This window comes from Neopsephotus bourkii, unplaced genomic scaffold (assembly GCF_033783945.1).
Source record: "Neopsephotus bourkii isolate Nb327-2 ecotype Australia unplaced genomic scaffold, CSIRO-AGI_Nbou_v1 NB_1792, whole genome shotgun sequence".
In the NCBI taxonomy this organism is placed as follows: domain Eukaryota; kingdom Metazoa; phylum Chordata; class Aves; order Psittaciformes; family Psittacidae; genus Neopsephotus; species Neopsephotus bourkii.
In genome coordinates, this window is record NW_026902266.1 from 9,639,741 (window position 1) to 9,664,268 (window position 24,528).

A 24,528-nucleotide genomic window follows, 5' to 3' on the forward strand; every position below is an offset into this window, starting at 1 on the left:
CACCTTCCAGTACTTTCTGCTGTATCTGTGTAACTAATTACAGTTTCTGTGCCTTCTCTGATGCCATACACTTTCTGATTGGATTTTTAAAATCCACCTCTTCAGTATTGCTTACTGATCCTTCCCCAGTTCTAAATGCAACATTCAGCTTGTATGGGATGGGGTGCCACTTAGAGGGACCTGGACAAGAAGTGGGCCCATACAAATCTCATGAGGTTCAAATTGCCAAATGCAATGTCCTGTATCTGGGTTGGCAAAATCCCCATTACCAAGACAAGCTGGGTGACGAAGGAACTGAGAACAGTCCTGTGGAGAAGGGCTTGATGGTAGTGGTGGATGAACAGCTGGAGATTCACTGGCAATGTGAACTGTAGCTTGCAGCCCATAGTGCCAATCATAAGATGGACTGCACATCAAAACCAGCATGGTCAGCAAGTTGAGGGAGGCAATTCTGCTCCTCTGCTCCACTCTGGTGAGACCCCACCTGGGGTCCAGCTCTGGAATCCTCAGTACAAGAAAGATATGGTCCTGTTGGAGAGGGTCCAGAGGTGGGCCACAAAAATGATCACAGGGATGGCACACTACCCCGTGAAGAGAAGCTGAGAGAGTTGGGCTTGTTTGGCCTGGAGAAGAGAAGGCGTTGGGGAGACCTTTCAATAGTTAAAAGGAGGCTTTATAATAAAGATGGGGACAGTCTTTTTAACAGGTCCTGTAGTGAAAGGACAGGGAATAATGGTTTTAAACTGAAACAAGGTAGATTCAGACTAGGTATGAGGAAGAAACGTTTTACAATGAGGGTGGTGGATGTTCCATCCCTGGACATTCAAGGTCAGGCTGGATGGGGCTCTAAATACCCTGCTCTAGTTCAAGATGTTCATGCTTACTGGAGGGTGGCCGGACAACATGACTTTTAAAGGTCTTTCCAGCCCAAAGTGTTCTATGATTCTGAGAAATGGGTTGAATGTATGCAGCTTTTTCAAGAAACACTATGTCCTCAGCTCACAGCTGAGGAGACAGTATTTTCCTCAGTACTAATGCAACGGGAATGGCTGCAATTATGAAGTACTAGATTCAAGCTAAATAATTATGTTATTTCACAGTGCTCCATAGATTGATAAAATGGAGGGACACTAAACTTCCTGTTTCAAGTTCATCTCTGGTTTAAGTCTACTTGATCCAAAACAGAGTTACAAGAACGAGAAAGAAACTCTATGCTTGATTAATTTTAAGCACCCTGTGCTAAAAAAGCCACATTTTTGTTTCATAAACCTTTTTTAACAGAGTATTTTAACAGACTCCAAAAAAGGTAAAATATAAGCAAGGTAAAAACTATTACGTCTCACAGCAGTAATTATAGTAGGACATCAACTTCTGTACACAGGAGGGATTTAAAAATTAAAATACGTTGATATTTGTTACTGTCATAAATGCTGTTGAACTACCCAGTATTTAAATTAATAATTTACGTATTTGCCTAATGAACTGGACTTGATTACATTAAGGCATTCTCAATTAATTCTGACAGATCATCTTCTGAATTAGAATACAGAACCAAAATGGTTTCTAGATTCCTGGTCAAAGAGTTTATTGAGTGAATATTTCTTCAACAATTAAAAATAGTCCCGTTCTAAATAAAAATAAATGCTTCAAAAGCAATGAGTATGGAAGTTGGAAAACAAAAAAACAACAAACAAGCAAGTACAGCAAACTCTCTTAGCCATCCTGTCAACTGGAATTCGGCAACTACAGTAAGTAGCAACAAGAAGTGACAAGTAGTGGAAGAGACATGCTATCTCTGGCAGCTATTAAAAGCACGTTAAAAGGTTAGAACTGACTGATATATAAAGCTTTATAATATCGTTTAGAAAGATAACTGGAAAGTATAAAGAATGGCAAAAGAATAAGCCAGAGACCTCTGTCATATTACAAGAAATCAATGCACAGCTTTGTCTCAAACCAAAAATACAGTAAGACATCCTGAGCCTCAGAACTACACACAGTTAAAGAACAAATGTTATTAGGCTAGCTCAATCTGTTGTTCTTATTCACTGCACTGGATTAGGCAGCTCGCTTCCTAGGGGTGCCAAGTACTGGACTGGACATCCGAGATCGAGATTTCACTTCACTTCAGAACAGCTTACAGGCCTCACTGGTGACTTTGATTTTATAAGGAAATGAAAAACTTTCACTATCCAGAGCTAAATTTTCATACCATATGTTAACAGTACTTCCCACCCTGTCCTGTTCTTTTCTAACAATGCAACAGTTTATCTTTGGGCAATGTCTGCCCTTTGGGCACTATTTTTTTTTTTTCTTCTTCTTAACAGTTAAACATTAAGCACATATACTAGGACTGGACTGAGGGATAATTACAAATGGAAATCAAGAAGAAGAGAAACAATTATGCATCAGTTATATCAGTATCAGAAGTGAACAAGCCAGAGACAGGATGGTAGGTAAGAAGGATAGTTCTGATTTTCTAGAAAATTATTTTTTAAATTATTCTCTAAATATTTTAGATTTAGGAAGGGTAGTTGGAGATACTTTATGCAAAACTAAAACCATGCATAGAGAAAAAAACCACATTAACAGAAATCACTTTCTTCTCTTTATATTAACAGTATCTTTTTTCCTAAGCTTGAAATTTTAATACCGTGTGTTTTTCAGAGGAAACAGCATCCTTATATGCCTGTTTAGTGTTTCACAAACTTAAGATACTGCTCATACTATGTCAGAAGGTAAGTCCTCATTAATCTCCATCGTAGTCTGCCTCATTTGGGGGGAGAGGGGGCCAGAGGAAAAAAAAAGATTAGAACCCAATCTCATCCTTTGGGAACTTTCAGGAGGAAGGGGAAATTGTTGCTAATATTAAGCCACAACTGTCTTTCTGCTACCAGACAAGTAGCCATGTATTTGCATACACATTGAAAAAAGCCAGATCGCGTAGGGAGGTGGGGAAGTATGCTGGAGAACTTTCTGTTCAAGAACATGCCACCTCCTACTCACATTTTCCACGTCATTCATCATGCCGAACTTTCAGCTTACTGCAGGTTTGCAAAAAATGAAGCTGTTCTCATGTTAATAATTATCTCAGATCTCTGTATCTGTGAGATTCAGTCAAAACACTTCTCAGTACCATGCTGTTAATCTGGACAACTATTGTTCAGCATCTGCTAAACTGGTGATTGCAACTCATCTTCTAAAGTTGACTACTTCACTACTTAGAGTAATATAAATAGCCGTTTCCCAGAGATAGGTCTGGTCTCACTTTATTTCACCAGGGAATCTGACACATGGTGTCTTACCTCTGGCAGACCAAGAAAGCACAGCAGAGTGGCACTGAGAGGGATTTGGTTTCTTAAAATTCCACAGAGAATTCTATATATGTCAGACCAGAAGAACTCAAGGCATAAAAGGTGCAATACGTTTGTGACTTGCAGGAGGCCAGTTCAGAACTCTAGCCTCTAGGCACTCCCTTACCTTACTGGGATGTTCTCAGGCTTTAACTCTGCTTGTTTGTGCACAGGCAAATTAAGTCATACCTTGCCTTCAGGTCCAATTTGGACCAGATATTCAGCTAAAGTTCATTGACACAGCAAGTAAAATTCATGTGTTTTGAAGAGATTTTATCTGCTGTCTTCTGTACAAGCATGCAGATGTTGGCGGGATAGCAATAAACATAACAAAAATTACCATTTCCCTGGATTGTTTACATTAATCTGCTAAAACTATATATAATAAATTACAATTTTTCTTTAAAGAACTAAACCATATCATATTAAGGAATATCACTTTTTTCTTCCAGTTTTCTTCAACTTTTTTTACATACCTTGATTACATAAATGATTCTTTGACTTGCAGCCCAATTCAGCAACAGGGTATTTTACAGGACTTTTAATGGCCTAAAGAAGAGTAGAGCTTTTAATACTGGAATATTTAACAAAATTATCAATCTGAAGAAAAAAAAAAACCCAACAAACCAAACCAACAACAACCAACCCAAATCCCACCACTTAACACATAGGAAGCAGTGCTTCAGTTGGGTCTATTTTAAAGTTAAAAGCTATTTGTGAATGTCAAAATTAGTAGTTAATAGTGAATACTACACTATGCCTTTTATTTATCCCCCATGTTACTTGGAAAAATTTGGAGACATTTGTGGTATTTTCCATGAAAGAATGTGGAACTCTTGGATGCCTAAAACCAGTAACTTCCTGATTTAAAAAATTGCTAAGCAATTATAATTATTTGGAGCAAGAGTAGTTCTGAAAGAGTTATAATGCAGAAACATTGATGGGAAAATACTATGAATAAAAATTCAGTGTTAACCTCTTACAGGACAGAGAAGAAACCCAAATTTAATCAGACAACAAGAATTCAGTATTTTTAAAAGTATAAGAAAAGCCAAAACCAACAACATAGAAATGGAAAATCTGGGTATATTTCAGAGAATTTTTACATGTCTTGGGAGCTACTCTTCAGTGAGACTGAAGATTTATCACAGAGATGTCACTACTCAGTTTGCAAGAAACAATGCAATGTTTGATGCATATTAATCAACGTAGAAGAATATCAAAGAAAAAGACATACAAATACAATTGAAGTTCTTGCACGATTTCAAAGTAGAAAAATTTCATTGAGAACATTCAATTTATCATCTTTAAACTAGATAATGCAGAGGTAAATCAAGAAAAGTATTTAACTGTGGTTTAATACGGTCAATGATTTCCTCTCAGTTTAAATGCAAAATGGGCACTTCTTAATGGAAGCAATTGCTTTAGGGTCTAACTTTGGAGCCTTTCTTTCAACTGAAGACACAAAGTGTGCCTATTTCTTGCAAGAGATGATTTATGTTCCATCATTTTTTTTTAAATTTTTTAATACATTGTAAACAATCCATCATTTTCAGTTTTATAAAAGCACTATTCTTATTTTTAATTTTACAGATAATTAGCTGATGAGGAACTAACAATGAGATTACAGCAGCCTCATTACTAAGTCAACAGCAAAACTCCAACCAAGTCAGCATTTTACCTGTTTCTGTTGATTTCCTTATACCTATTTGTAGTGTAAACTACTAATTAATACAAAAGATTATTAATCAGTGGCTAACCTTTATGATTACAGAATTAATATTAAGTAAAACTATAGTGTCTACTTTAACGTGTTCTTACTACTTAACTATGAGAAGTTTCTGGAGACAAAGCTTGCCCACAAAATCATAAACTAAAGAAGTGTGGTGTACAGTTTCAATAGGAGTTTTACCTTGTCTAGTCCCAAAGTCCATGTCCAGCAGTATGCATGACCAAGCTTTACAAAATACGGTGTACTCAATAGCTTCCAGCTGCATACTTTTAAAAATTGGAGATCAAAAAAGGAAACAAAACAAAACAAAACCTCTTACTTACTGGTCAAAATACTTCAGGTGTGAGCTAGTGGATGCCTTGCACTTCTCTTAGTCTCTCCATCTGAAGTTCAGAATACACTGGTGAAATTGTGAAAATAATCTGCAGTGCTGACTGAGCACTTTTTATATAAAACTGAGCCAGGTTTCAGATAAGCAAGAAACAGGAATCAATATGAAACGAGACTTAGAATGTTCTTCTTTGACAGACTTTTTTCATCCGATTTCACATTCTGTACACCCTCAAGCTCACACATTTTAGGTGTGCAAGGAATGCAAAATCAGAACTCTGTTGTAATCTTCCCAATTTATCCTCCTACACAATCAACCCATGAAAACTCTGTTAATATTCCACACTGCCACTGCCATGCCTGAGCCCTCTCTCCATCCCTGTTTACCATTTCATCAATTACAGTGCTATCTTCAAAATTCAGCTCAACACTGAAAATTAACACAAATGCTTTCCAAAGAAATACAGTTTTAACTGAAATGGCAGTTTTCTTTTTCTATTTGTAAACTGTGTTTGCATTTTCCTAGCTTACAAAGCTACCCTGCAGAACCTTCTCCTCAGTTTAACCCTCCAGTTCAGTTTTCTCATGTAGACTCAGCTTCCTACTTATTTACCGAAATTAGTGCTGTATTTGTATCTTCATTTGACTCCATTATCAGTTTAATTTATTCTGATAAGACTCTGTAAAAGCTACTATTTAACCATGACAATTTAGAAATTCTGTTTGACAGTTCCTTTCTGTTTGATATACACATAACTGAAAAGCAGTAAATACTTGGCCATTTTTAAGTTTCCCTTAGAAATGATAGCTAAACTACATTCTTGCATATTCTCCATTACCCACTGCCACCTACTGCAGAATTAGGAGCAGTGCAAATAGACCTACTTTTGAGAAACTGTGAAGTTGAATTGTAAATACAAACTTGAACATTTTAGTGTATAATCTATGCAGACATATGCAGCAATATATATGCATTATGGACTATTTTAGACCTGAACTGAGTAGAATGGTTAGAATAACAAATGGTTAAGTAGCGTTATCTTAAATCTAAAAGCTAAATTGTTTCTCTGAGCAGGTGTCACTTTTCTGCATTCATAATTCGCTGCACTGATTCTAGAACATTTGTATAAATTAGTGGGGTTTGTTTTATGTTTGGTTTTCAATTTAAAAATCCTTTGAAGTAGTCACCCTTTACGTGCTTTTTTAGGATTTAATGCATTTATCTCTAAAATGCAATTGCAAATGTGAAACTACACTAGTTGAGACAGAGGGCTTGTACAACTGCTTCAGCCCTATTTTCCATCAGTTGAATAACTTCCTAGCACTTAATGTCAAACGCCATAGGTTACATAAACATACATGTCATTTTAGGTTTGTTCTTCATATCAAAGAAACAAAACTCAAATTTGCTGAGAGTTAAACAGGCATCAGTTTAAAATGTATTCTTAGCTTGTCAGTATTCCAACTATAAGCTTTTTGAACCATAGCAGTGAGTTTAGCATATTCATCTATGGTAATAATGCAAGCTTATTTTCCTTTAAACAAATTTTGGGATTTTTTTTTTTAATTGTAATTTAAAGACTGTGGCAAAATGGATCTCCCTAGTCCTCAAACCTACAAGCTGTGTTACATATAGTGTTATCTTACTCTTCAAAAATGTATAAAATTAACCTATTTTTAAGTCAGTATTTTTCTATAAGAGGTATATTCTTGCAGGTAGAAAGACAAGAAAGATTAATTTTCTGTTTCAGGCTTCATGTTGGAATACATATCAGTTTTGACTTTCTGTAAGTGGCTTTTGTTTTTAACTGCTTCTCTAGCATAAAAATCTTAAAGATCTTGCACATTAAAGAAAATTATATGTGTTACTGCTCAGATGTAACACTAGTACAGTAATTGTCAATCACATAAGAGTATCTGCATTAAAGCTGGTTCTTCTATTTAATGTCACGTTACTACATCACTGGTACCTCAGGTAAGAAACAGCTCTAGACCAAAGCCTCATAACTACAAATTATTTCTAAAAAATCTTTTAAAATAAAAAACATTTGTTAGCTTATATGATTTAATAAATTCTATAATAGGTTTAAACAATGCTTGAAGGGATGAAAAAAGACATGTTGTAAACGCCCTTTTTGAGTGTTCACAATTTCATGCCTGTAATCGTTACAGACACCTATAGGTTAAAAAGTAAGTAATAAAGATATTTATTTATTATGAAACTTCAGTTTTAAATGTAAGAGTTCTTAGCATCTGGAAGGTACATACATTGGATTAAAGAGGTTGTCCTGAACACAACTTTTTATTTTATTCAACAAAGTAGTACAAGTAAAGACTATTTAATAGATTTGAGCAATGTTAAGACTACTCTACCTTGAAAGAAACAAGAACATAAACACTAAATCTTAATCCCATTGGGCTCAATGAAAACTTTCCTCTTAACATCAAAGAAATCAGGATTTGCCCTTTATGTCAACATTAACCCCTGTACCTTAGCATTCCCACTGGAATTTGTGCAAAGCAGCTGAGTACATGCAGTAACAGTATACATTTTTGTGCTTAACACATCAGAAAATTATGAGGTTCTTGCATGAAACTGGATAATTTGCTTTTTACCAGAAGCATCAATATAGTCTTCCTCTATATTTTGTACAATGAATTTACTAGTTTTCACAGCATTTCATGTGAAGCAACATATGAACATAATACTGAGTCTAAATTTACAGAAACAGAAAAACATGACCGCCATACTCAGCTTCACACATTTGCCCTCAGGAGAAGTGATGGGTTCTCTTCTCTTACTGGAGTGTATCAATAATAAAGGGTTATACACGCCATACAATTTTCCTACTGTTATTCTATTGCCCCCTTTTTTGTGAAATGGGACCAGAATGGCCAGAACTCAAAACCATCTTCTCCTTTTCCTCTCTTCACACTCTTCCCATTCTGTCAGAAATTTGTTCAACCCAGAAGCTAAGATCTGGCCTGCCCTGGAGACTTTGGCCTACCCCCACTTCCCTAACAGGCTTTTCATTGCATCTATTTGATTCTGTCATACAGCACTTTGCTAACTAAATGACTTCCAAGCTTAAAAACAGTGGCTTGGGATGAGGACTATTTCTGTGGTGGAGCAAGATGAGGTGGGGCAAGAATTCATACTCTTACCCAAGCAACTGAGCTACTCCAAAGATATTACACCTTTCTGAGGATCACTTTCTGGCTGAATACCATCTGTAAAAGATGACATGACTAATTGTTTTCTCCCAGTTGTTGCTATTGACTCCCCAGCATTTTACACATCCTGACTAGTCAGAGTCACTGGTTGGGAAGAATAACAAGGGAAGCTCAAAGAACACCTTTATAAATGTGGATCAAGGTCTCTTTCCTCTTAAATCTGCCCGGGTATCATGCTCATTCACTTGCTCTTGAAACAGGCAGTTGAGTGCAACCTCAGCTAGTTAATGATGGCATGAAGCTGAGTAGTATTGTTGATAATCTGGAGAGATGCCATCCAGAGGAACCCTGATAGTCTATAAGAGGTATGCCTGTGTGAACCCCATGAAGTTTAACAAGGCCAGGTTCCAAGATCCTGTATCTGGACTTGGGCAATCATAAACATGGATACAGGCTAGGCGACAAGTAGGTTGAGAACAACTCTGTGGAGAAGGACCTGGGGATATTGGTGGATGAAAAACAGAGTATGAGCTGACAGTGTGTGCTCTCAGCCCATAAAGCCATTCTCTGGGCTGTATGAAAAGCAGCATGACCAGCAGGTTGAGGGAGGAGCTTCTGTCCCTCCACTGTGCTCTGGTGAGACCCCACCTGGAGTACTGCATCCAGCTCTGGAGCTCCCAGCACACGAAACCCATGGGCCTGCTTTCAGGTTCAAAGGAAGGCCACAAAGATGATCAGAGGGCTGGAACACCTCTGCTATGAGTAAAGGCTGAGAGCTGGGTGTGTTTAAAAGAGAAGGCTCTGAGGAGACCTTATAGCCTTTAAAATTTAAAGGGAGCTTAGGGAAGGACTCTGTCATGGAGTGCAGTAACAGGGCAAGGGTTTTTTTCAGCTGAAAGAGGGTAGAATTTAGATTTGATATTAGGAAATTTTTTTTTTTACTGTGAGGGTGGTGAGAGAGTGAAACAGATTACCACAAGAAGTTGTGGATGCCCCATCCCTGGAAGTGTTCAAGATTGTACAGGTCTAACCTGGTCTAATGGAAGGTGTCCCTGCCCATGACAGAGGCATCAGAATTAGATGATCTTCAAAGTCCCTTCCAACCCAAACCCTTCTGTGATTTTATGGTTTAGCTTTACTCCTCACTTCCAACTATACCTACTATCTGTGGCATCCTTTTCTCCCCATTCTGGCTACTTAATTCAGATTTTTTTTTTTTAATAAATTTCATTTTGGAAGATTCCTATACTGCCAAACAAACAGAATTATTTTTATTTTCCTGAGTCTGCCTTTCAAATAAAATTTGAATATGTGTTTTACCTCTTTTTTGTAAAAAAAAAAAAAAAAAAAAAAAGAAAAAAATCTTGTTACTAGTTTAATTTAGATCAGATGAATCTTGAATCTGCAGTAACAACAGGTTTGCAAAAATGTTTGTAACTGTCAGAGTAGTTTGAGGATCAAGTTAATTACAGTATACAGGCTAACGAAAAATACAATACAGTGGCATCTTAAGCCTATTTAGCTAATCTTCATCCCTTGACAGATATTTAAAAACAGTCTTTTCATAAACTGATCTAAAAAAAATGGTGATTCTCTTAATAGAGATAAACAACACGCTAAAGGACTCAAAGTATATAACCATTTAAATTATATTCCATGTAAAATAAGCTTAAAAACGGGGTGGAGTCTCAAATGTTGATGGATTATGCTCCTGGAAGACTTTAAGTTATAGAACAAGATGCAGACAGAGCAAAACAGAACAGCAAAACAGATCCTGTTATGAAAATGTGAATACAAACTATAGTGTCACCTCTAATAACCAAATAACAACGAGTTTCACCACATTTACTCATTGATCCTCATTTACAAAGGCTTTGGCATTCAAACTACATTTACCTCCCCCACACCATTTTGAGGACTTCATTTTGTTTAAGACTTTAAAGGTCTGGGAAGGAATTCACTCCTGTGCATGGCCAAGGTGTCCCTGGCCACCCATGAGTGCTGCAACACTGTTGTTTAGGGGGGCTCTATTTCAATTCACAGAAAAGCAGTTATCATTCCAGTTTATACTCCAGCATGAAATCCGTAGGAAAGGGAAACCATCCTTTCTCACCCATTCTTAAGTACTTGCCTATCTGAGACACATAAAAAGTTGCTCGGCACTGCAGAGATACATACCATCTTACATGTTAGTGAATGAGAAACTGAGTTCAGGTGGACTTGTTTGGCAACATATTTTGGGATTGGGTTCTCCTCCATTTCTGCAAAACTTCCAGAAAGACAAACAATAGTTTTATCAAAAAGTTGTGGGCTTTTAAATTTTTTTTAAATAATAAAACATCTTATTGAATGGTTCTACTTTAAATAAATACATATTTATAGCAAACAGTCCTATCTTCTGGACTGGTGTTTTTGGTGAAAAATGCTTTATTAGTCCCAGTTTTAACTATGGATATCTTATTTTCTGCATCTCTCATCTTACTATCTTTTGGTTGGGTTTTTTTTCCCTCTCTGTAGGCAAATGTTACCTAGAAAACATTATTTGAAGAGGCAACATTTCTTCATGTTGTGTAAGAAACAAAATGGTATTTTCAAATCATACACCACGTACTTGAGCATGAAATGCAGTGGTAGGGAACAGAAAAAGACTTGTCACCTTCTTGTGTTTCACTGTTTTTAAAATTGACTGTAGCCTGGATGTACTATTACATATAATTTTAGGCTTTCTAGTAGCTGCCATCATTTCCTTCTAACTTTCCACATACCCATGTAGCCATTTTGATAACTGGGATCATATTTCAGGCTTGTCCTTCCTTCTTTGAACACCCCCACCATAACCTTGATTATAGAGATCATAGAGATCTGTCCAGATGGCCAGCTTGATTTCAGAAAAGTGCAAACTGAACATATTATTTCACACTCCTTATGCCCAGGTCATATCATGGTTTAATGCTTTTTTTCTTAGTAGTTAATTTCCTATAAATAACTTTCTGCTCCCTGAATTACACTACTTGGGATACTCTGTTTCTTTCCTCCTCCCACTTCCAACTCTGTGTGTTATCACAGGCTGACCTATGCATAAATTGTCTCTCTCTTTATTCTGAAGTTACTGGCACCCATTCATTCAGACTTGTCTTACAAATTTACATCTTCCTCAAGACTAAATCTGAGCAAATTCATACACAATTCTAAAAGGCAAACATCTAATCAGTCTGCGCTCATAGCATTGCCAGTATTTGTCCTTCCCTACTGACTGCACCCTAAGGACTATTCTTTTGCTGCTAGACAAAGAGATTTAGAGCAAGAACCATAACATCCTCTTCTACCAGTTTATTTGGAAAAAAACCCACCAAAACAGTTTAAGACCTAAATACCTTTAAAGATCTGCAATCAGGTTCCTCAGCTGAAACAGATCTTGTTTTAGACTGAGGTAACCTTTTAAGCAACAAACATAAGGAAAATGTTAAGAACAGTTCTGAGTCAAGCTGCAAGGATCAACAGCATTCAGTTACAGCCTAGTCATACTTCTATGATATGGAGAAATATTCCTCAGCACTTATATGGCAGAACGTTTCTTCCTACTGCTTATTAACTGCCACCTTCCATCAGTGTAGAGAGCCTTCTATGTAGTAACTTCACATGGAAATAATATCCCTCTTTGTTATTCCTCTTATCAGTGAAGAGAAACTCATTACACAGAAGTTGTTTGCACAATGTGTAGTTGAATTTCAGATACAGACTGGAAAGAAGACTAGAAAAGGGCAATTAATATGACCATAAAAGAAAAGTAAGAATCATTACAAATTAAAAAATACAAAGCAAACCATAAAATGACTAAATAGGATTTGAGTCTGACTTCCATCTATGTCTCTGCCATGCTGCCATGGATCTGAGCTGATTATCCTTTTAGACTTAATATAATTATCTGCAAAAATACTTAATATTACATCATGGAGTTCAGTTCAATTTAAGGCGAATTTTTCTGAACAGCCCATGTTACTAATACAGTTTTCTTTTCCTCTTGTGCAATACTTGAGTTTACCAGATTAAATCAAAACCGTTGACTATGGAAGTACTGAAAGATGCATTTAATGATAACCTAGCAACAATTTATTCCCACTAAATCTCTCAGCAAGTAAACGTTAAGTTGAATGTAGCTTCTTAGAAAAAAAAGATCAGAGCCATTAAAAATGCATAAGCATAGAGCTTAGTTGAGGAAAACCAGAAAAATTCTAAAAACTCTTTTATCTGCTTTTCATTCTCCAATGAACAGAAACACATACATGCACAGAAGCTCATCTTTTACTGCCAGGTCTCCTGCCTCTCCCTCCTACAAACCACAATCCTGGTCACCTGTGCACCAAGAACATAAAACACAGTTGCTCAGAATATATTAACCCCTTCATATGAGCATCTCAGCCATATGTACTGTGACAGTAATCCAGAGTGTGTGCACTGCTGAGACCTCAGCTTAAAGTATTTCTGATCTCAGCTATTCTGATCAGGCAATAATCTTTTAACAGATGTGAGGCTATTCCTCCCAAGTAAAGGAGGATAAATCTAGATTCAGCTATTTACAACAGCCAGCTCTATAAGGAGCTATCTATGTAATTAGTAATAACAGCAATGAAAACTTGCAATTTTCCTAGCCTAGAACACACATTCAAAGATAGGTGCTTACTAAAACACATAACTGAGGGACATGTTTTCTGAAAAAAAACAAAAACCAAAACAACAAAACAACAAAAACCAACCCAAGCTTCTCTTCCCAGAAAGGACATAGACCTGAAACCAATTCATGGCCTGCAATTGTCATCATCACTCATCTTGGAATGAAAGCGTGCTGTTTGGTGGTTGGCAGTACTACGTAGTTCAAAATTAAAGAACACAGTACATAGAGGTGACAATGAAGTAAATGTTTCCTGACAACTAAAATCTGTTATACTTATAAAATATGTGTATGGCTGTAAATTACTGAAGTAAATGCACTGCATTAGAACCTTACAGTTTCCACTGAAAGACATAATCAGACAGTCCAGCAAAAAACACGGATCTCATCAGCAAGGATACTGTGCATTTAGTTTGCCAATTGATTTTTTTCTAGAGACATGTTCAAGCAAACTTGCTTGATTTCACATTGTTAGTCTCAATTACAGTCTGAAATGCAGGGCACAGTTTAAGGGAAAGATAGGGACAGGGAGAGAGTAGGGGGTGTGAATAGTCCTAGTGCGTTTAGCTTTTGGATTGATTTGTAGTGCAAAGGTACAAATCTCTTGGTACTTTCACAACAGATTTCTCGCCACTTTCAACCTTGTAGCATGCATATCAGGAGACTATGAGAAGCCAACCAGCAGAATGAGATTCTGGGGTAATTACAGGTCAGGAATCAATGGCAGCCCTAACAGCTGGCTGTTGATTAAGGATGAATCTCAAGCCCTCTATAGAGGGCCTGAAAAAGAACTATACAAGACTTCATACAGTGTTTGAGCCCTGAACCACGCACATGAAATCTGTAAAGCCAAATACTACACTAGCAGTCTCTTATGTACAACAAACCAATAATTCCTTGTACTTCTTGCACTTGCAGGTAATTAATTTTAAGCCTGAACTTGATCATGACACTCAAATTCTTTTATTTTCTAAGACAAAACCGTTGATCAAGTAAGTAATCTGAGATGTTCTTTGCATAACTTCTACAACAGAGAAATAACAAGTTTACTTTTTTTTTCTGTGCTGATGTTATACCATCCACTTACCTTAGTGTCTAGATACATAAACGTAGCATCCTATTTTATATTCTGTTCATCCAGGTGTAATTTTCTTTTCCAAATATATATATGCAAGTTCCGCAATGAAGGAGAAAATATGCAAGCAAACACACCCAAAGTCACTTGATGATACAGCAGGAGCTGGAAATGGTAAATGATAACCAGAGTATGGCTTGCTGTATGTGCAGGCACCATGGCAAGCAACTCAGAGGTTTCATAAACAGTCATTCACAAGGGGCAATAACCCACTAACAATAACATAGCAAATCAGTGAAAGAGTGGGAATAAGATTTCCAGTCTACTGTCATATGGTCTTTGTGCCTTTTTACAGGTCTGCCCACAAGTAACAATGGCACTGCAAGAGTATATGAAAAGTATGCCTTCTTAATGTACTACATGTAGTAATGGTCTCTATCTACAACTCAAAGTATCAGTTGCTTTGTTGTAACAGCTTTCAGGAAGTGCCTTTCTATTACAATTTTATTTTCTATCAAACTAGTATAAAACCCAACCAGAAATACAGAAGTAACAACAGGTACTGAAGCATATTCTAAACACTGGTTTTGGAATACATGTAGAAGACATTTTAATTAGCACGCTCTTTTGTAAAAGATTTTAAAATCAACCATACACAATAATAGCAAGGTATGAGGGTACTTTACTGGTTCATGGACGAAACCATGCATTTGTAACTGATGGACACAAGAACATTCTGCTGAAAACTATATATATTAAAGTTTTATGTGAATGGTGCCTTGCGAAAGAGGGATAAAACACTGCATTAATGTTATAGATTAACTTGACAAGACAGCTGATCCCATTGTGCTCACATTAAGTGAGTATGAGGTTTACTGACTATCACCAGAGAGAAGGAATTATTTTCTGCAGAGACTATTCAGATAAATTCTGGTCAAAGTATTACTCCCCTTCAATGTGAAAACAATCTCTCAAAATTAGATAAAATTTGTATTTAAAATTTTACTTTAATTTTTGTGACATTGATCTTACTGTGTTTGAAGACTACTCATTGGCATTTCTGGTGATACTCAGCAAAAACAGTATTTTTCATATTTTGTGGTTTTTACCAAAATAAGAAAATACTGTAAAGTTGATGAGTAAAATTAGGTAAGTAAATTAGCATAGAACTTTTAAATAAGGCAAATAAATAACTACATTTAACAAGTTCATTTTGGGGCTAATGTAATCACTATCAAGACCACTTCTCAGAAGCCATTTCATACAACAGTAATTTTTTAATTTCATAAATTTAGTCATAATACACAATTTCACTGTCACAATGGTAGGAATTATTTCCCTTTGGATTACTGTCAACCCCTCTGCATATTAAGAACTCTTCCCTTATGTATGCTTATGCTTAATTTTTCTAGTGGATGCAATCCAATGAGATTACACATGATTGTGGAGTTAGGAATGAGCCATTTGTGTGGTCACAATGCCATTCTACACTAATACATTGTTTTGACATTTTGGTAACACAACATGAAAAATAATTATCACAAACTTAGAAAACAATAAATAGTAAAAAATAAAACAATTGTTAAAATTCTCCCTAAAATTGTCTTCTGATTAATTTAGTGAGAAGCAAACATAAAATGCACAAGACCTAGAAAGTAAAACTCTACAGGAAATTCTCCATAAAATTATGGAGACAGTTACTGGTTACTGGCCAAGGGAAGCCAGTAATGTTGTGGATTTGGATTTTAGCAAAACTTCTGATACTGTCTTCGAGAGTATCCTTCTGGATAAAATCTCCATCACATACCTAGACAAGTCCATAATACATGACGTGTGCAACTGGTTGATGGGTCAGGCTCGAAGTGTTATAGTAAATGAGGTTGTATCAGGCTGGCAGCCAGCCAGCCACCAGTGGGGTTCCCCAGGGCTCAGTTTTAGGGCCAGTGCTCTTTAATGATTTTATAAATTACCTGGATGCAGGAGTAGAATGTACATTAAGTAAGTTTGCCAGTAATACCAAACTAGGAGGAGCTGTGGACTTCCTTGAGGGAAGAGGCCAACAGAGAGATCTGGATAGTCTAGAGAAATTTGCAATCACCAACTGTATGAATTTTAACAAAAAAGAGTGCCAGATTCTCAACCTGGTTAATCCTCGTTAGACATAAACCTGGAGATGAGAGGTTGGAGAGCAGCCCTGCAGAAAGAGATCTGAGAATTTGCTTAATGCCAAGTTGATGTGAGTCAGCAGTGTGCCCTCGCAGCCAAAAGAGCCAACTATGTCCTGGGGTGCATCAAACACAGCATAGCTACCACAGCAATGGTGCAACCCCACCTTGAGTTTTGGGCACCACAAGTATAAGAAGGGCACCACACTATCAGAGTGTGTCCAGCACTGAGGGCAAGACTTAACAAGAAGCAGCTGAGATCACCTATCTTTTTCAGCTTAGAGGAGGCTGAGGGTTGACCTCATCACAAACCACAACTTCCTCAAGGAGGGCAGCAGAGGGGGAGGTGCTGATCTCTCTGGTGAACAGAGACAGGACACAAGGAAATGGTTTGAAGCTGCATCAGGGGAAGTTTAGAATTGGACATTAGGAAAAGGCTCTTCACTGAGTGCGAATAGTATCTGACCCCATGGAAGTGATCATGGCACCAAGCCTGTCAGTGTTCAAGGAGCCTATGCACAATGCTCTGAGACATATGATTTTAGACAGTCCTGCAAGGAGTCGCACTTTTAAATTCTTTTCTGAACCTTCCAACTTAAGATATTTTATCATTCTAGGCCTGTCAGTAAAAGTTCAAACAACAAAGTAGAATTTTGAAACTGTAGAGATGTTAGGTTTTAACTTGAATTTGTTTACTTTTGCATTCCAGTGTTGGTGCTAGCTCACAGGGCAATATATTTTCCAGAAAATCAAAATCTGTTTTTACCTAAACTTACACTGTGATCACATCCATGAGTATGCTCTGACAAACTGTATAGCGTAACAATGGAAAGTTGTAATGCACTTGGATTTCATGAACTTAAGTTTGTACTGTGATCTGACTACTACTTTAGAGAACTGATATGACCACACTAATAGGTCCCCAAAGCATCTGGTTTTACCCAAGGTCTGGATTAGTTCTAGAACAACTAGTCCCATTACAGATCTAAGATTTCCCTGCAGCTTAGACAGTAAGCCAGCAATACCAGAAAAGAAAAATGAAAGCATTACACTTGCTTTCTTGAAGTGCCTCATTTACTATGCTATAGTACTGGCAAGCCAGGTACATTTTGGGGTTTGGACTAGTTGGTCTTTAAATGTCCCTTTCAAGCCAAATCAGTCTAAGATTTTCCACTTAACTGTGCATATCCTTTCATGTGTCACTTTGCAACACAACCTTAATATCCATTCAGTGATTGGGTATTACATATTGGTCATCTTTTGTGACCAGACAGTCCAAGCACTGGAGGCAAACCCATGGTTTTTCTCAGTTTCAGTAGCTGGTGCAGTGCTGTGTTTTTGACTCTCAGCCTGGGAACAATGCTAAGAACACTAATGTCTTTAGTTGTTGCTCAATAATGTTTACTCTGACTAAGGACTTTGTGAATCTCGTGCTCTGCCAGGGAGAAGGGGAAGCCAAGAGGAAACAGAGGCAGGACACCTGACCCAAACTAGGCAAAGGGGTATTCCATACCACAGCACGTCATGCCCAGTATATAAAGTGGGAGAAGTTACCTGGAAGGGCTAGATCACTGTTCAGGCCGGGCTGGGTATTGGTCAGTGGGTGGTGAGCACTTGTATTCTCCTCCCTTGTTATTTCCCTTATCATTATTATTATTGGTGGTAGTAGTAGTGATTTTGTTTTATACCTTAGTTACTAGACTGTTCTTAAAGGATTTAGATTCTTTTGATTCTCCTCCCCATTCCTCTGGGAGTGGGGGTGGGAGGTGGGAGAAGGAAGGAGTGTGAGCGAGCAGCTGCGGGTTCTGTGTTACCAGCTAAGCTTAAACCACGACACTGGGTTGAATTAGTAACAGAATAATTTATACAGACGACCCCTAAGTGTGTCGGAAAGGCACGACTGAAATTTGCTTAGCTAAACAGTGGTTTAAAATTGTGTATTAATGCAGCTGTACTAGTCATCAATAGTGCATTGGGACATTTCTGAATGAAAGAAAAAATCCAAGTAACAAGCCAATAAAGAACCTCCCTGCCATACAACAGTGAAAGTACAGCGGTCTACATCTCTAAGAAGGAACATTTGGGTTAAATTTCCTTTCTTTTTCCTCATGAAATATGACAGGAACTTTCAGTAATTTCGTTTGATACATATGTGCTATAATCTCAGATTTGTCTAGCTTCATAGTATGTCTACTAGTAATCTTAATTTCTTATTGTCACTAAAGTGTGTAAGCATCAATTTCTTAGAATATCTATGCCTTTAATTTTCCCTTAAATTTTCCTTCTTTTGTACCAGTACAGCTAAGTGTGATACTAGATTGTGAACCTAAAATAAAATAAAAATACAGACAGCTGTATATTCTGGTACATAAGGAGAAATGCATTTTTCTGTGAGCTGTTGCTTGATTTCTGTGGTGTTCTTTACTGCTTGAATGTTTCTTATATATTCTTATAGATTCATTTTGACTTTGACTTTTGAAACTGTCAAAATGGATATTATTCCTCTTCAAATACGTCAAGTGTGTATATATATAATACTTACTGATGCCAAATCAGATCTAAATTACCTTTTGACACAGTCTTCCCCATAAGAAACAGTAAAGGGAGATTTCATTATTACAAGGTTTATCCAATATCATACCTGTAAACCTGTTGCTGGGAATCTGAACTGAGATATCCTTGGTCTCAGGGCAGGAGATCGTCTTTGTTTTCAAATCAGTTTTGCATCAAACCTTGCATAGTTTTTCCACTCTAATGTCTCAGAAATCTGTGAATTTCTACGAGCTTGGTGATTTTAATTTTCACCATCTAGTTCTAATAGAATGACAACATTAGTTTTCATTTCTGTTCTCATACACAGTCACAGAACTGTTGAGGCTGGAAGGAGCTTCTGGAGGTCATCTTGTCCAACCCCCGTGCTCAAGCAGGTCCACCTAGAGCAGTCTGCCCAGACAATGTCCAGGAAGTCTTCTAGTGTCTCCAAGGAGAGAGATCTCACAACCTCTACTGGCCACTTGTTCTAGTGCTCAGTCATCCTCACAGTAAAGAAGTGTTTCCTGATGTTCAGATAGATCCCCCTCTGTTTCAGTTTGTGCCTGTTGCCTCTTCCCCTGTCACTGGGTAACACTGAAAAGGGCCTTGTTAGGTCTTCCTTACATGATCCCTTCAGGTATTTATATTCATTGATCAGATTCTCTCAAGCCTTCTCTTCTGTAGGCTAAATTGTCCCTCCTCTCTCAGCCTCTCCTCACATGAGAGATGATGCTCCAGGTCCTTAATCATCTTTGTGGCTACTCATTGGACTCTGTCGAGTATGTCCATGTCTGTCTTGTACTGGGGAGCCCAAAACTGGGAACAGCTCTCAAAGTGTGATGTTACCAGTGCTGAGTAGATCACCTCTCTTGACCTGGTGGCAATACTTTGTCTGCTGCAGTCCAAGATACCAATGGCTGCCATTGCTGTCTCATGTTTGACTTGGTGTCCACTAGGACACCTAGGTCCTTTTCTGCCAAGCTGCTTTCCAGCTGGGTGGCCCCAGCATATCTCAGTTCCTGGGACTGTTTCTCACCAGGTCCTTTCCAATACTAGTCATTCTATGATTGCACTTCCCCTTGTTGAAATTTTTGAGGCTCCTGTCAGCCCATTTCTCCAAGTGTGTTGAGGTCCCTCTGGATGGCAGCACAACCTCGTGGTGTATCAGCCACTCTTCCCAGTTTTGCGTCATCAGCAACTTCCTGAGGGTGTGTTCTGCCCCACTGTAGAATCATAGAATGGTTTGGCTTTGAAAGGACCTTAAGATCATCTAGTTCCAACCCCCTGCCATGGGCAGGGATACTTCACCCTAGACCATGTCACTCAAGGCTCTCTGCTCAACCTGGCCTTGAACACTGCCGGGGATGGAGCATTTACCACTTCTTTTGGCAACCTGTGCCAGTGCCTCACCGCCCTCACAGTAAAGAACTTCTTCCTTATGTAAAACCTGAACTTCCCATTCCACTTTAAATCCATTACCCCTTGTCCTATGGCTACAGCCCCTAATGAAGAGTCCCTCTCCAGCTGTGAGAGTATACCGATTCTGATGGGGACAGACTTTTAAGACACCAGAAAAAAAAAATTGGCCCAAAATGTTAATCTTAACTGAATTATGTTTCATTAAACCCAAAACCCCTTTCAACCTCCTTTGTCACTCTGTAGTAGAGAATTGATGATGGTCTGTCCTTAATTATAGAATACTGTTTGACACAAACTGATACAAAATAATTGTACATCTCTGTTAACTAATGAGATAGAGCAGATACATTTACTCCTCTCTCCTGATTTTAGTCAGATGTTGGGATGAATTTTTAAAGCAACTGCTAAAGTAAATAAAAATGAAGAGCTGACTCATAAGGCCATCGCTGAAGAAATCCTTTAGGAATATCGGCACCAGACTGGGTAGAACATAAGTTACAGTTCTGACCCACATTTGGTATAACAGATAATCCTTTCTCTCTCTGAAAAATTAAGCTCTCATCCACCAAATTGAAAAAGGAAAGGAACTGGGTGCTATTCAAACAAATAACCTTGTGAAACAGAAATCGTCAGATAGAGATACTCATCTGTCAGTACTGGCAGAGGCTAATTTAATATGTTTAGTGATTGCTTTTCCTAATTGTAGATTGTTTCATTTATGTCTTGAGATAAAGAAATACTAGAACACTAAAGCATGTGTCATTGCTACTTCTGCAATTCACTAGAATTAACTTGTAGCTTATCACTTTTAGAAGTAACAATACCAGCACTTCCTTTTCTCGGAGCACATTGGCACATACTCTCCTAGTACAGTTTTGCTTTTTTACTCTGGGGATTATCTGACTATTTAGCTTTGAACACTCTGCACCTTGCACCCTATTTTTATCTAGTGGAATTTAATGGAAATAATTCTATTACAAAGTTTTGAGGGCTTTAAAAAATTATATAGGAAACATATATTAAAAAAAAAAAGTAACTCAGACAGTTTCCTTCCAGAAACATCTGATAGAAAACACATTTATCAGCCTTAGTGTGTATTTATAAGCTAAAATAATTGAAATACAATATCAATTAAAGAAACAGATGTAGATGCGGGAAAGGATTGTAGCATATGTTTAGAATCATGTGAGCATGTTCCCATTTGTGAAAGATACTCTGTCAACATTTTTTTAAATGTAAAGCCAGCATTTCAACCACAATTATTAAATGTGGCTACAGCAGAAAAAGTTACTAGGCAAAAGTCTTATTCAGTAGATCTGTTCTCCACATGTAGTCAGTCCAAATGTACTCACTTAAGTGATAAAAATAAATTGTCACCATTTTTTACTCCTGTTAGCTCTGCACAGCCAAATACAGCTAGGAGGAAGCGAGACGTATTCTATTTTAACTTCTGCACCACCAACAGATGATCTAGTTGTTGAATCTGTATTACTGATGATACTATGCAAGCCAGAAAACACACAGCTTGACTGTGCAGGAAAACATGATGCAAAGGATGTGGTCTAACTAGGCCACAGCTTTATTAACTCGTCTGGCAACATTACCCAGCAATATGTCATACAGAGCAGGTCATCATTCTTCCGTTGATTGTTCCAACCTATTTTGAAGGTTGCTGTCAACCTTCCTTCCTTTCAGACTAATTCCAGCTGTTGCTGGGGCCTCATCATCTTCTCACATATATCCTCACAGGTGTTACCTGCTACACTGGACAACAGCATAATTCTGGATGTAAATTTAGATTAATTTGTTCTTACAAAGCATTGGGGATAGAGATTGCACAAGTGCATCCACCCCTAACTACAGCAGATCAGCTGGGCTCCCAGTGGCTAGAACTGCTGTTAACAATGTAGAAAGTGTTGGATGGCTTATCTTTGATATTTAAAGAAGTGGACATTATGTATACAAACTGCTGAATGTGTACAAATAGCTGAAAAGCGGCCATAAAGAAGACAGAGACAGGCTGTTTCCAGTAGTGCCTAATGGCAGGGCAAAAGGCAATGGGCACAAACTGCAAGACAGGAGGTTCCATCTGAATATCAGAAAATACTTTTCTCCTGTGAATGTGAACTAGTACAGGCTATCCAGAGAGGCTTTGGAGACCCCATCCTTGGGGATATTAAAAACTGTCTATGTATAGTTCTTTGTAGCCTGTCCTAGGTGACCCTTGAGCATGGGTGTGGGCAACATGACCCACAGGTGTTGCTTCCAGTGTCAACTGTTCTGTGATTCTGAGTGCAAACACAAGTTTGGTGTTTAGTGGCAAAATGAGCACATTTCATAGGTGAACAAAGGGTAAAACATATATTGCCTCACAGACATGCTGCCATTCTCATTTATATATTTTATGCTTTCCAATATTGTTGCTTTCCCTAGCACCTGAGAAAGTCTAAATTCACACATTCTCATAGCAGTTACACATTTTGAAGAATTATTAACCCTTCGTACAGATAATGGAATGCACTTGGCAACTGCTTGAGAATCTTTAGTTATAACTAGCAGCTGGCCAGAAGTAAATTGACAGATTAAAAAACAAACAAGCAAACAAAAATTCACACACAAAATTGAAAATCAGATCATCTGACAACTAGCTCTATGTCTCAGCCTCATCTATTATGCATAGAAATGATTTTTTTTCCTCCTTTCTACCAACTATTTGCCTTGAAATACTGTATATTCCATTTCATATACATAAGAAAATATTGTAGGCACTAGTTTGGTACTTTACATTGGTATCTAGAAGCCAGCTTCATATAAACCACTGCTGTTTCCCTCACAACATTTAAAAAACCCCCACAGTAGCTACAATATGCTTCCACATGCTTAGATGGTTTGTGTTTAACTCGCTGTATTTTCAATGAGGTACATTTAAAAGAGGAGGATGCCTGGCACCACATGCATAATTTTGATGAATAGACAAAACATGCTCATCTACAGTATGCTCATTTTATTAAAAAGAGTAATCTAATCTTAGCCTTTATTCTGTTAAATCAGTCATGTATGACCCATTACTAATACACTAACACGGAAAGTAACTTGAGAGCCAAAGAATTATTCCCACCATATTGCTTATCAGAGAACTGGAAAATAGGTTAGGTATATACTGTATTTTCTTGTTTAATCATTCTCACAGGTGATTTATTGGTAAAGCCACTACATTTGTGCATCTCAGACTTTCTCTTAATCTGCTAATTCTAATTATCTTCTTTCTGTGTTTGCATCGTTCACGTGCCCTACTAGTATACATACACACAAAACTAGTATGTCACCAAAGAAATGTAAAAACTATTTAGAGACTATCCAAGCAAAGGTATGATTCTGGAGGAAAGGCATGCACTGTTTTCAGGAACAAAGCTGAGAACCAAACAGGGTTTTTTTTATTTGCCCAAGGCCCACTGAAGTTCCTAGGAATATAGCACAGCTTGCAATATGGGATGCTAGATTCCTGGGTTTATGTTCCAAGTAGACTAGAAAAAAACAAAATGAAAATCCTAGTCTTGATGAAGACAGCACTTGCACTTTCTTCTTTACAGTTTAGAAAGTGCTTTGAGTCAGCCTTAGCAGAGATGCGTAGGAAAAGTTTATTACAGCTAGAATAGGAAACTGTATAGTCTGGTTCTCCGGAAATTATATAACTCCTATTATATCTTGGGATTTCTGTGGGGAATTTATTGGCCTAATATCTGGCAAAAGGGCAGGTAGATACTGTAAGACAAGATTTCAAACTAGCATTTTATCATAGAATCCTAGAATGATTTGGGTTGCAAGGGACATCCAGTTCCAACTCCCCTGCCACAGGCAGGAACAACTTCCACTAGATGATTGCTCAAATCCCCATCCAACCTGGCCTTGAACACTTCCAGGGATGGGATATGGACAGCTTCTCTGGGCAATATGCTTTAGAATGTGCTTCTCAATCTGCAGAAAAGAGATGTTGTAAAAGACAGCTAGCACTAATCTAACTGAAAAATGTAAATTGCTGCTGTTTGGTTTGATTTCAAAACAAAATTAAAACCTTTATA

The 24,528-nt window shown here is 37.6% G+C and overlaps 1 long non-coding RNA gene across 1 annotated transcript in view; it reads right to left on the minus strand.

Moving 5' to 3' along the window:
- Positions 1-22,007, minus strand: part of LOC133226503 (uncharacterized) — a 474,252-nt gene extending 452,245 nt beyond the window's left edge. Inside the window, exon 1 of the long non-coding RNA XR_009729525.1 lies at positions 21,993-22,007. This is a non-coding gene — a long non-coding RNA (uncharacterized LOC133226503). The remainder of the gene's footprint in view (positions 1-21,992) is intronic.
- Between the last annotated feature and the right edge of the window lie 2,521 nt (positions 22,008-24,528).